The sequence below is a fragment of the Lycorma delicatula genome, chromosome 4 (genome assembly GCF_047948215.1).
Source record: "Lycorma delicatula isolate Av1 chromosome 4, ASM4794821v1, whole genome shotgun sequence".
Classification (NCBI taxonomy): domain Eukaryota; kingdom Metazoa; phylum Arthropoda; class Insecta; order Hemiptera; family Fulgoridae; genus Lycorma; species Lycorma delicatula.
Genome location: NC_134458.1, coordinates 164,503,023 through 164,518,190, shown reverse-complemented (window position 1 = coordinate 164,518,190; position 15,168 = coordinate 164,503,023). Strand labels below are relative to the sequence as shown.

At 31.5% G+C, this 15,168-nt stretch overlaps 1 protein-coding gene across 2 annotated transcripts in view; it reads right to left on the bottom strand.

Moving 5' to 3' along the window:
* rdgB (retinal degeneration B) overlaps positions 1-15,168 on the bottom strand; it is a 256,093-nt gene that overhangs the window by 160,772 nt on the left and 80,153 nt on the right. Inside the window, exon 1 of one of the 2 annotated variants that reach the window (XM_075364652.1) lies at positions 1,568-1,753. The exons of the other annotated variant lie outside the window; for it this stretch is intronic. The gene's annotated coding sequence lies outside the window, so the exon portion shown is untranslated. Of the gene's footprint in view, positions 1-1,567; positions 1,754-15,168 lie in introns of those variants that run through there. 2 annotated transcript variants of the gene reach the window in all.

Here is a 15,168-nt window from a genome sequence, read left to right as displayed (position 1 = left end):
AAATAGAGTAAAAGTATGGATACAACTTTTGCTAAACCGTTTTTGAGCGTTTTAATTTAATTATAAATTATATTAAAAAAATTATTAAACCTTAAATTTTTATGCATTATGACCTACTGAAATCATAATTCAAGGTTGAAAAGCAAAAAAATATCTCCAAGCTCTGACTTACTCATTATCGACGGACAACAACATTTCTAAGCACCCCAGGGAGAGAAGCGGGTATCCTACGTAACAGAATAACGATAATAAATTATGCATACGGGTAATTATCGTACGTTCGATGTACTACATATACAAGGTTACACCTTAATCAATTAATACAAATGGCACTATACGGCGTATATTTAATAATTTTATTACTATTATTTAGAGTAGACTAAATAAATTATATTAATAGCGTTCTGATGACAATTACGTCAAAGAGATTAATTTCCTGAACAAGGATTATAATTATTTGCAAAAAATATTAAAAGTGTACTCGATAAGTAATTACTAAATGCGGTTACAAAATTAAAGAAAATTAAAAATGTCAGCCTATAATTTAAGCGATGTTACAGAAAAAGTAAAAGAACTTTTCCACAAAAGAAAACTTCGGGGAAAATGTAAGTAAGAAAAAGACAAAAAATAAGATTGTATTTAAGTAAGAATAGATTTTTCTTTTGTAAGATTATTAAAAATAAAAAAGAAAGAATCCGTATAACGACTTAAGATTAAGAAATCAACCTTTTAGGTATATATAAGTTTTCCTAAGGGATTGATTTCTTAACTTTTTTAATTATCCGTCCCGATCCTACTTATGACAGTGGGTATTACTTATAGGGTAGAATACTCCTACCTCATATTCGATTCAACCGTGCCGACAGCATATTCGATTCGGTAAAGTAACAGTAACAGAACACTCCAATCTCGCTGTAAGTAAAAGCCCTTTTTATTATTAATAACATTTATTAATGCAGTTTCTGAGGGCGATTTGATTCCTAAAATCTCATGCACTCGTTTCCAAGCAACTACGACAGTTAGGCTAAAACAAAACCTAATATTACAGAAAAGAAATCATAATAAAACTACTTCAAATAGATAATTTGACTGTCAAGAAATAATGAAAATATAATTTTTAGTGTTTTTTTTTTTTTTTTTAGGCAAGAGAGCTTTTATGATTTTTCTTAATTGAAAACACGTCCCTACATTGTTATTTTTCTTTATAAATTAAAAAACTTAGTACGCGTAAAATTAGCAGGAAGTCAAAAACATTCTTCTTGAAGATCGTCTTCCATAGATATTTCTCGATCCAATTTTTCTATTTAATAAATAAACTGTATTTCATAACTTTACATTAAACCAAAACTTAGGTACATAAAGACACACTGAAACTGATACCAATATATGTACATATATTCTCAATTTTGTTAAAAGAGTGAAAAATATTTTTTTAAATCTGACAAGAAAGTCTTTTTTTTTCTATCGATAGTAATACTTATTTTTATAAGCTGAACAGTAACTAGGTGGTAAAATAAATAAGACCTACTTTAAAAAAATAATCCGCTATTAAAAATATATTACTTACAACGCTCTGTAAAATATATCATTAAAACGTTGTTTTAAGGGGGTAAAACACGAAAATAGTTCCTTTACAAACACTAGAACTAAGCACTCAATCAGACGAATCCTGTCATAAACTGCACGTTTTTATATAATCAATAATAATAATTCTAAAACAAACAAAAAAATAAACGCGATGAAATAAACAAAATAACATTACGATAAGCATGCCACGTTTAACTAAAAGATTAGAATTTATATATATATATATATATACAAACACACATAACCACCGCGAAATAACCGCATATGATGCATTTTATCGCTGTGTCACGTATCCGGTATTAAGAAAAAAATATATATATAAATATACAAACATTTGCACACGCAAATATTATTGTTCGGTTATAATGATAGTTGTTATTACATTTGTCTAAAAATAAAATAAAAATACAGAATCCGACCAAATATATATAGGTTATTCTCGTCATAATACTCAAATTATAAAAAGATCACAACTATACAAAAATAATTTTACTTAGGCCTAGTTCATAATTTTCAGGCACGACCACTATCGAAGAATAATAATATCTTATGATATTATAATCTCTAAAAATTGAACTTACTTGAAACCGGTAAATTTAATAAAAAAATAATATATATATATACAGTTTCGGGAAATAGAGTGCACTAAACACTTTATGGGTTTGTGAAAATAAATGGGTGTTTTTGTATAACGTGACAAAGGAGCACGACAAGGATGAGTTAGCAATTTGTTTTATGTTTATTTTTCACTAGACTTAAGAGTGGTACAAACATTTTTATAGAATGTATACATTATTCCTTAATTCATCACAATTATACACCACAAATTCAGTTATGCATTATACGATACAAATTACCAAAATTACATCACAATGTGATTACACCACATTAATAAAAAAATTAAATAAACTTTCTCCTAGACATGAAACATACGATATATAGTGTTAAATCTCCTGCTATTGGGATCAAATAAATTAGAAAATTTACAAAGAAACTGGGAAATTTTTCCTCAATTTTTAAGTGGATTAAAATTACTCTATCAGCATGTTTTAAATTTCCAAAATGGCAGTTAACTTCTTTTTTTAATGGAAATCCCCAATTTTTATATAACATTTTCGGATTTATAAGTTAATTGTAAGATGTTTATCGTTAGATATTTTGTCCTTAACACAACCGTTCAGAAGTACATCTCATCACCATTTATATCTATCAATAATAAGTAACATATTGTGTAATACATGTTTCGAAAACGTAAAGACTAGACTAGATTTTGGTGGATGGTTGTGAATTTATTTTCATAAATTTTAATCGAGTAAAGATTAAATTACTTGTCAATATTAAATCGATTCTTAGTAGTATGTATATTTTGTATTAAATTGAAATAAAAGATTAGTTGCCATTTTTTTTCTATTCCCTTAAGTAATAATGTTTGTTTTTGAAAATTGTAATGAAAGTAATTTGTTAATTCATTAAATTAATAATTCATTTTTATAAATTAAAATAAATCATAACTACTTTCTCAATGTTGTGTGTGTGTGTGTTTTCATTTATTTAGTACAATAACGATGTTAATACAGAATTTGAGTCACTGATTTAGTGTTGTAAAATCTATATGACAAAAAGTGTACAGTTTTTCAGCAAGCTTAACGAGAATAATAATTACGATATTATTATTCGATTAAAATAGTAACAAAAGAATAAAGCTACGATACTCTGTATTTAGGTTCAACATATACGGTACAAGTTATCGACAGGTACAACTAGAAATGAGATGTATCTCCTTGAAAGTAGCGTTTAAGGAAAATTATCTTAGAATTATGTCTTAAAATTCACGCTTAAAATTCATTATTTATTGGCATGTTACTTTTTTTATTTAGTTCAAAAAAAAACATTCGTTTAATAACTGTAACATATTTTCCAATAAAATACCTAATATAATGAGTAAATTACAATAATACAAAATTTAAAAAAAAAATTGAACACAGTAATATATTTTCTACATTATAAAAAATATAAAAAACAAACAAGACATGATCAAAATGTTCAGGAGAATTTTGGCGTTGATCGTCACTTTCATGATAAAGACGAGAAGGTATCGGACGAGTAACCATAAATCAGTTTTATCCTCCGAACAGTCAACCCACCGGATTGGTCTAGAGGTGAACGCGTCTTCGCAAATCAGCTGATTTCGAAGTCGAGAGACGTTCATAAAATCCTAGTAAAGGCGGTTACTTTTATACAGATTTGAATACTAGATCGTAGATACCGGTATTCTTTGGTGGTTGGGTTTCAATTAACAACACATTTAGAAATAGTTGACCTGAGACTGTATAAGACTACAGTTCACTTATACTCATACATATCATCCTCATTCATCCTCTGAAGTAATATCTGACGGTAACTCCCGGAGGCTAAACAGGAAAAAAAATCCTCCGAGCAATCAATTTGTAGGTCAGGTACACAAAGCGGTAACGAACTCGTAATTAGAGATTCTTTTACATTAGTTTTAATATTCCTTTCCTCGCTATAATAATAATAATAAAAATAATAATAATAAATTAATACAAATATGAATCGATTTGAAGTACTTCCGACCAATATTATTAAAACGGGAATATTAAAATGATTGGAATAATTTTCACTTACCAATTTCTGTAAAAGGCTACTTCCGGCATCGAATTTTTATTATTTTAAACATGGTTAGATCATCATAATAGTATAAGACATAAGCCGAGCGAAAATAAAACGAATTAGTATAAAGTGAACGCAAATAAATTAAATCGAATTTTAAAATAACACCAGACTTAAGAATAATAATTTTTTTAATTTTTCTTTAAATTTCAAACGATTTGTAGTAGTACCGAATTAAAAACAAATTACTACTACAACAAACAAACCTTTAATTTGGACAGACATTTTGAAGTTGGCGAAAAAAAGGAAAAATGAAAGAAATATTTTTTTTTGAAAATTATTCCTTCTTCTAAATAGTTTTAATTTATAATTTTTTTAAATTTATTTTAAATTTCTTAATTCTATTCAAAACATAGGTAAGTTTTCAAAAAGGCTGTCTGAACAAAAAAACAGTTTATATATTTAAAACGTAACAGCCTGCTTTTTTAAAACGAAAATTAATAATAATATTAAGAAAAGGAATGCAGAGAATTACGTAAACAGACTACTAACAAACAAAAAAAGAATCATCGAAATCGATCCGTTCGGTAAAACGCAAGGCATGAATAGAAATAGAAAAAATACGAGAGTATATACATACATATAAATAAATATATTTTTTGCCTGTTCACGCCTTACAGTGGTCGAATTAAAATCTCTTTTTTTTAGGCGGTTAAAAAATACATCACGAATGTTGACCGAATGAAATAAAAAATAAATGAAGCAAAATTGAACGCACGTTAATAAAACAAAAGTATATAAGTGTAAAAACGTTTGTGCAAAGCGTAATGTAGAGGTAATGAAAAAAAAAGGAAAAAAGAAAGTTTGTTTATCGGCTCGACTCTATTGTTGTCAGTCACTCCTTTTTATTTGTCTTTTTTATTCCGTTCTCTTCTCGCTTTTTTAAAATTATTTTGTACTACTAATTAAGATGCGGTAAATAAATGTAAAAAGAAGGACCGAAAGGGCTTTTTTAATCTTCAATGAAGTACACTTTACTTCATAATATGTCACAACATAAAAATATGAAGAAAATTGCTCGCTACAAGGATAGAATGCAAGTATACCTAAAATATTATCTGGTAAAATATCACAGTAAGTAATTTACAATAAAAATTCATATCTGTAATTAAACAAAACCTAACGCATCGTAAGGTTTAATAACTTAACGCTTGAGTCAGCACTAACTGTACGGTTCATATTTTTTATTAATAGATGTGTTTTAGAACAATTTCTTGTTACGGCCTTAATTTTTCACTTTAGAAACACCCAGCAACGTTTTACCAAAATTTAAAAGAAAAATACAGAAAAAAGTTAAATAAAAAATGCAGATGAGAAATCGAGACAAAACGATACAGGGAATTTAAACACCTACACGATACGATAATTGTCACTAATTATGCTCAGTCTTTACGACCATATACCGTTGACTCTCTGCTTTACTAATTCTTCAGTCCATGCGAAGAGATAATTCGCTAAACACAATGTCTAGATTTTCGAAATCAATACACGTAATTTGTTTATGTGTTTGTTCTAAACTGATAACTTGAATTCTTCTACTATTTTAAACTAAACTCTGACAAGAAATTTATTAATCCTACAATAAAAAAATACGAGTGAGGATTATAATTAATTTTCCTACCTCAGTGAATATCTCTTTTTAGAGAAATAGCGGCATAAGCGTTAAATAGTATTCTTAAGGCCCCGTAGTCTACGTTTTACGATATCCTTTACGTAAAGGATTCTTCTAAAGCACGAATTCCCCCAAAAATATTTACTTTTTATTTTTTTTTAATTCTTAGTTTTCAAAGAATATTTAGTCGACGAGATATTTGTAGATAAATCATCGACTTCAAAAATATGCAACAAAATCACCAAATCAATTCTTGGCGGATCTTCGGTAAGATGCGATCCTATTTAAGAGTACGTAATTATTATTCTCCTTTGATTTTTATGAAAAAATAAGAAATTCTTAGATTCCTTCAGTTTTGTTCGACGTTAAGATACATCGAATGAAAATTTTGGTTTTATTTTCTAAGCCGCATAAGTAAGTAACTTCGAATGACACTAAAAAACATAAAGACCTGATATGCATCGTCACAGAATGCTTTTGTCAAAAAATAAATAGTACCCCGCTATTCGGTTTAAACTTATACATGAACATAAACGGTAAGTCAAAGTGACAACTGACGATAATTCAGGTTACCGCCTACCGGTTGTAAATCAAACCGACATACGCTTTAAGTGTTGCCAAATTCAGTTAGCTACGTTGAGGTAACAGCTCGATCCAGGGATCACCGTAAACTTCAGAAATTGTGACTCGGGTCCGGCCGGCTCGTAACGTAAAACTTCGCCGAGAGAAAATACGTAAATCCGACTAGATTCGCAGGAACGAGCGCCAAGCAGTCCTGAATTTAGGTACCCGCACGAGCCGGAAATCTGGTTTTTAACACTTGTTCGGTAGTCGGCTATTTAAATGAATTAAAATATTTTCGTTTTCATTATAAACTGGCCACCCTCTGACCGCTGATAAGTCGGATATCCAACGGATTTCCGCCTAAGAAATCGATAACCAGCCTCTCCTTCCTTTCACTAACTATAACGATTAAACAAGCATATCAATTATTCGCACAACGGTATAAACAGATATACTACACGTATGTGTTGGGAATTTTAAGAAGAGAAAAACTAACAAAGGCAAATTAATCTAGCATTTTTACGAGTTGTTTTGCCAATTTTTCTAGTTACAATTCGAAATAAATAGTCGGTCGATACTTGAAACGTCCGATTTTATTAGACCGTACATTTTATAAGGTCGTCAAACTAAACAGTTACTTATATGTATAAGACAAATAATTTCAATAAAACAATAATTCCGTTTGATTATTTTATAATATCACAAAACAAAACTCCACAGATGGAAAAACATTAAAATTCACAAGCAAAAACTGGGCCTTACGAACCAACTTTTCTGCCCCGTTAACCGAAAAATATACCGCAACATTATTTATTTGACGTAGGTGATTTTCGATGATTTTGTGAAGCGATTTTGTTTTTTTAAAAACAAAACAGTAAATTAATTCAAAGTAAACAGTTTCTTATAATTATTATATTTCGAAAATTCATAACTCTTTAAATTCGGAGGGTTTTAATGATAGTCGTAGGGAGCGAACGCTAAATGACGTACAGCTCCGTTTGCTGAATTATTAGACGGTACAAACCGTTATATATCTGACACGTATACTATCGTTAATCATTAAACCCTGATCTACGGTGGCCGCCATCGGTCGGATAATGGCCGACATCGGGGGTCCAACACATCGAAGCGGAGGATCTTGACGTAGGTGGTGCTTTTGAAAGCGTTGTACGGAGCATCAGTCTGGTTTATTGCGCTGAACAGAAGGAGAGCCAGTACAATTCTTAGGTGTACAGGGTCGTCTCCCTTCAGTTATGTTGCGGGTAAAGGATCATCTCGCACGGTATTGGCGGGACTTGCACCCTGGATCTCGTTCGGAAGAGGGAGGAGTTGTATCGAGGGGCAAGTAAGGCAGATCGGAGACATCGCTTGTCCGCCGGCGACAGGAAAAATGGAATCAGTCGACAAAAGTAGATGCACCTCCCCGAACCTCCAGAGATGGCTGTGCTGAAAACACAGAAAACTGGGATACGAGTCGACCCGATACCTTACCGGTTACGGTTGTTTTAAAGTATATCTGTGCGCGTGGACGTTGAGATCATCTGCTTAATGTGACAGCTGCGAGGAGGAGGACACCGCAGAATCCACGGTGTTCGTGTGCAAACACGCTTGAGAGAATTCTATCATCACGGGGACTATGCCGTAGACCGAACATGCGTGGCATGCGGTACCCATGATGTCGGTCAAGATCATCCGTATAAAGATGGCGGTGGCAGTGCAGGAGTAAATAATTTTCCCTTGAAACTCCCTTAGGGCTTTGTTCATATTAAAAGCAAGTCCTGTCCCAAGGGGAAGCGACCAGGAAAAAATCCCTGATATATCGAAGCAGGTAAATTTAATAAGATATAAGTAAAGAATTGTTTTATCAGAGGATTCCCATACGATTTATTTTCCAGGATTGAAAGTTATAAACAAAATCACCTCCTTAAACCAAGTATTTAAACTTAAAATATTTAAATAATTAAAATATAATAATTAGTTGAAATCGAATAAACAATAACGTTTATTAATAACCTTCATATTACGTATGTATTCAGAAGTCTGAATATAAATGAACTTAACCTACTTACTGCAATTAAATACCAATACGTAGAATATTAATAAAATATTATAGAAATAATAGAACGCACCAGAATAAAAAAAACTCCATATAAATCAATACCTAATAAATTAAACATGATAAATTACGAAGAAAGGTCAATCGTAATTTATTGATAGTCATCGATAACAGTTTAATTAATCTATTTATAACATTAACTGATAATAATTCTTCAATCTATGAAAACTTTGATCAAAGAATATATTTTCGGCACTTTATAATACAGAAATCAAAAATAGACAATACACGTTAATAATAGTTTAAATTTAGCCTGAAATAATAAAAAAATTCGTTTGTATGTTACAATCTAGTAGATGCCTTTCCGGCAGATTAGATTAATCGAAATGAATATTAAAGAATATAACATCTGCAATTATATAAGATAAAGAGTATTTTAAGACGCCCACAACAACCTATAAAGCTAAGAGAATTGTATATATATATATATATATATATATATAATTAATTATTAAAATGTATAAATACATGTAACGAAATGTAGCTCAACAAGTATGTTAGCACTGCCATTCATTGAAGCACATGTGTTTTTATGCACAACGACAATTAACCAAGGTTTGTCCTAACAACAACGAAAATTCAGCCGAACGGTTTTATAAACCAAACTGTCCGTCGTTGGAAGACAATGATAAAAATCAAACGTATAAAATAAATAAAAACTTCAAGAACCGCAGGAGTGATGCGAGTAATTAGTAGTTCGATTAACAGTAGACCACGATCAGTTTGTACTAAATTTTAACAAATTAACAAAATCGTAAGCACTTTTTTCAGGAACATCTACAATTATTGATCGATAACCGAGTTGCAACTACATCCCCATTTTTTATTAATTTGATTTTTTTTAAATATAAATAACGAGCCCAAGAGAAAACAATAAAAAATAACTATACAGAAAAGAACAAAAAATAAGGAATTTAAGAGTATACCGAAAAGATACGATGCTGTACAGTAGTAGGCATAAAGACGGATTAAAACATAAAGATGTAGGTATCTAATGGGTAGCCGCTAAGAGACAACAGTAAATGACGTCAGGAACGGGTCGATTCAAAAATTTAGGTTAGACAACGTGTCGGTACTCGGCAGTAGATACCTTTGTTCCACCGTATCTCTCCGTCCCCTTGAATAAGAAAACCAGCATACACTGCCAAATTGAAACGTAAAATTTCAATAACATCGTTACACCAAGTGCGACTAACCTATCTATAATTTTAAACAGCCTTGCAGGAAAAACAAAAATATTTTATATTTAAAATTAATTAAAATAGTTTATCGACTGTGAATAACCATCAATGGACTAATTTAGAAAATTCTGATTTTTCATAAACAGATGAACGTTTTACGAGTACAATCTTTTGACATATTTTGATATAGCCTTTGGGTACAAAAAAAAGGGCCAGTACTTTTTTTTTAATTCCGGTTGACAAAACTAAAACTGTTTTCACCCTTCCCACTATTAAAGTAAAAAAAAAATGAACACCTTATAAATATACTTGCACCGAAGAGAAAATATTTAAACGTTTTCTTAACGGAAACGATTCATGAAATCTAATTAACTAAGAATCAATCCAATCATACACGTTTCTGTACTACAACTAGTATAGCTTAATCACGCTGTAGTAATATACACCCCAGCACGGCAGCAGGCCGTACAGTAATCGTGATTGAACCCACGCAAAATAATTTCCACAACATATAAATAAGAAAGAAATCATAAATATAAAAAGCTATTTTCTCTAAAAGTGTAGAACGATGGTTGACGTACTTTATTGCGTACCTCTAAGTCCAAATATAAATGTATGAGAAAAGAAAAACCGATCGGTAGTAAAACCGCACGGTATTGACGTTCGCTACAAACGAACGATCTATTCTAATAATATTTGAATATACTAGTAATATTATTTAATTGTTTAACTAATTACTTTAAGAAGAGAATTAATTTTAAAATAATCAACAAATAAATTAAAGATACGAAGACCGATTCGATCATCACCGATGCTATCCCGTGATGAACTCTTATTAAGAAGCTAATAAGGTTTTAAAGAAGTATATTTTTGCGAAAAATCAAAATTAGTTTTTGTCAGAATTTTTCCTATACCTCCTTCCTAGTCTTGCAATGCGTTGTTGCCAAGTTGTCAAAAAATACAAGTTTTCTGAAAAAATTCTATAATTTTATATAGAATTATATTCTCGATCTTTTATCAAGTAAAAACTACAAAAGAGATCAGAAAAGTCCCCAATTTGTTTTTTTGTTTTTTTTTTTAATTAAGATTTAAAATAATTTTTTTTTTGTGTTGCAATGAGAACCGCGATTGCTTTTTCAAATTAAAAAAAACCTTAGAATCGGCAGACTAAAAAAGGGCGATGAATATTGAATATTTTGGCCGTAAGGTTGGATAATTTGGTATTTAAAAAGCGTTACTCGCTGCTCGTACCGTAGGAAAGATTTTTCAAAAGATGTGGCTTAAGCAGAAGAGTTCGGTGGGTTGAAAACTTCGCACAACGGTTCGAGATGTCTAAACAAGTACGAGTATGATTCCCAACGGCGTACACGGTAGCTGGCGTGTGGGCTAACGGTCATAGAACACAGCGAGTCACCTGAACCTGACGATTCTAAAAATGAAATGAAGAATACAAAATATAATTTACCTAAGTGTGTTAATCGTGTTCATCAAAGTTTTAACAAACTCAAAGCGTTTTAAATACCGCAAATACTCGTATAATGTCACTTATTGTAACTTTAAAAAATATAACTTTAATTTTTTAAATAACATATCAGACGAATGTCTTCCACCGTTTTCTATATATGTTGTACGGTCTAATCTATCCCGCATATTTCGCACCGCATTGTCTGAAAGCGAATTATCTTGTTTCTTGCATGCATGCTGCGAGTTCGTTAATCTTTTTAGGTTTACTGATGAACACTTTATAGGCTTTAGATATCTCCAGAAAATACAGTCGCATCCCGGCCGTGTAACATCTTTCATTGGAAATCAATTGGTCTGAAAATATCTCTCGAACTAGCGCCCTGGATGCTCTGGCAGTGTGGGCTGTTGCTCAATCCTGCGGAACCGTATCGCATCTAAGTCGATCCCACGATAAAACGGTCAGGAGCAAAGAAATCTTGTAAAATCATCGTGTATACATCAAAATCGATTGTCACGACGTCCCCGTCCTCATAGAAGCAATAAGGATCTATGATTCCAAAACTTGCCGGAGCATACCAGACAAGTACTATGTGGACTGTGAAGAGGACACAAGTACGAAGCCGCTTAGGAATCATATCAGAGTAGTAACGAGAATTCTCTTTGTTCACTGTGCCCGATAAATGAAAACGCGCTTCGTCATTCATTAGCCGGACACTTTCCTGCGCTATACTTTCGTTTTACAGCGACTCTATTGCAGCATCAATATAACTACAGCCGGAGAAAAAAACGTTACCGGTTAACATCTAATAGCACTACAAGAATATAGTACAGAGTGTTCAAAAAGAGATGCAACCTTATGAAAGAATACTTCTTCCTATTGTTGCAGGTTTAATTAAGGAAAAACGAGTTACACAATGCAGTATAGAATATTCATTGTCTCCCAATACATTACATGTGCTAGTTATGCCCAGACCCAGAATGCCTTCACAAGAAAGCATGGTGTGGATGCACCAAACAAGTCCTTCATCAAGCGGCTGTACGACAAGTTCCATGAAACAGGGAATGTGGCAGATGCAGCCAAAAGTGCTAACATCAGAAAAGTTGATGACGTGCATCCGTACAGAATTCGTGTTATTTACAAGTTGTTACCTGCAGCCATTGGAAAATGTGTTGCTTTCTGTCAGCGCATGTCATCTGTAACGCCAGATGGGGAAGAACTCGATGATCGGTTTTGATCTGACGAGGCATGGTTCCACCTTGATGGATTCGTGAATGCACAGAATTCACGCATTTGGTGTACGGAAAATCCACATCAACTCCACGAGTCACCTCTGCACGGACAAGAAGTGGGTTTTTGGTGTGCAATGTCACATAGGCGAATCTTCATGACATTCTTTCACGGTACAGTGAACAGTAAGCGCTACGCTACATACAGATGGTGCAACAATTTATAAACACTATACCTGCAGATCGACTAGAGTACACGAGGTTTCAACAGGACAATTCTACGGCTCATACATCCCACAACAGTATGTTTTTCTTGGATCAATGTTTTCATGGAAAAGTGATTTCGAAAGGGTTGTGACCCCCTCGGTCTCCGATTTATCCCCTCCTAACCTTTCATTATTGACATAATACCTTAAGGATGTCGCTTAAAAAACCATCCTCACATAATTCCTGAATTGCAGAGTTGAACGATGTGTCGCTGCAATTCCTCAACAAACGTTACAACAGTGTTTAAGAGCATGCAATGTCGTATTCAATTATGTGAATCGCATAATGGAGGACACTTTCAACAAATATTCTAACACTCATTTTCCGATAAGGTTGTGTCACTTTTTGAACACCCTGAAGAAACATTAGTGCTTAATAGCACTACCTAAATAGTCTAATATCGATTATATATACTGAATAAAATAAACTATAACCTAATATAGCACACATAATCTTTTGAGGAAAGCAATTCAACTATTAAGCAATACAAAAGCAAGTTATCAATCGAGGAAGTATTTAATGATCTTTTGAATGATTTTCCATCTCTGTACTCTTTTACTCTATCATATCTTTTTATATTAATTTAGCCCCGATGTACAATAAGAATCTTTTGAAGAAAAGTTTAATTATTTTTACGAGAGAATGTAAAATAAAATCAATTCGCTATCATTATTAAATCGTACTGTTTATTTTATAATGTTTTGGTATAATTTCATTTCTATAACTTTGAGATAATTTTTAAAAATTAATGTAAGTGTAGCAAATTAATTCATTCTAAAGTTATGAGGTATCAGTTTACTGTTAATAGAAATCGAGATCAACGTTCCGAATATTCTCTTGCTATTTATTGAAATTAAATTTGAAAATATATATATTTCATCATAAGATTAATGAAATGCAATAAAACACACAGTTATTTTCTTAATTTTTATGATATTTTAGTCTAAGTTGAAATAAAAACTCCATGTGACATGTGCTTGGATTCGGCTACGCTGACGGCAAGAGAATATTAAAATGCAGCGATATCAAAGAAATTTTATAGTTAGGGAAACGGGGAAACGCGATCTAATATAACCAATTAAAGATTAAATTAAACCGGTTCAATACTACTCTTTTCTTAATACGAGCAAATGAACTGAAAAATCATTACATTTAGGTAGAAACTAATGAAAAGGAAAGAAAACAGCGTTTTAGCATGTAATTTAATTGTTAGCAACTCCAACCGCAATTTTATATGCGTGTATGTTGTTTCAAAGAAGAAACAACAACGCACTTAAATGCGGTGTAAAATTCTTTACTGTAAAACATCAACTATTACAAGTTAGAATACTTCCTGCAATATTTCCCCACCCCCTTATCAAAAAAAATTACCACCCCCTCCCTAAAGCATTTAATTAATTAATAATTGAAATTCAAATTTCCTGATATAAACCTAAACAGAGGTGCAACCATATAAAAGGCGCAAGGCGCAAACATATGTATTTATACGTCTATAACTCTATATATATATATATATAATATATTTTAATGTATAACTAATTTAAATATAATTATAATTAATTTATAATATATTTAAATTTTCGAGTTTATATGTATATATATATATATAAACTCGAAAATTACAAAACTCTGGAGGGTTTTTTACTTTTTACTTATGACAATACTTTTTATCTGTTGCATAACACAACCAAGAAAGCAGAACACGGTATTATAAAAGCGAAATAAAAAACAAAACTTTATTTATTCAAAAGTACATATACTGCGATTGTATGCAAGCGCACACAATCTATTTACATCTATTCAATATAATATCATCTAGATCTATTTACATCTTATTACAATATAATACCTTTAACTCAAGACTTTAAAATTTAACAGTATGTTTCGTTTCAAAATTTTTATAATCTAAGAAAAAATATATTGCAGTCTAAACGAGCAAAAACTCAACAAAAGAAATTTTTTTTTGTTTTACCTTCATAGTTTCCAATAAGGTCACATAGTTAAGTTCTAATTTGAAAAAGGGGTAAAAATCAAGGGAGTCGGAAAATAAAAACACGCGTTAAAATGTTAAACAAATGTTCCCCATTCATTGACTCGAGTGACTAGTACGCAATAATCTATCTTTAACTTTCTTTCTTTCTTACCTTATCTTATAGGCATCGGATATTTTTTTGACATACTACATCCTCTAAATAGATTTTTTCAAAATGCAAAGATATCAATGCTCCATAAGTAGAAGTCATCCCACGAAATTCTTTACATCAACTTCTTTTGAGATACTAAGCGAAATAAGGAGAACGCACGCGCACGCACGCACACACACACACACACACACACACACACACAAATTTGTAAGCGATTTTTTGCCGGATGTCGACATTTCATGGCCCCCCGAATCAGAAAATATATAATTCTATAATGGCTGAAAAAATAATAAACTTCTATATACGCGAATATTA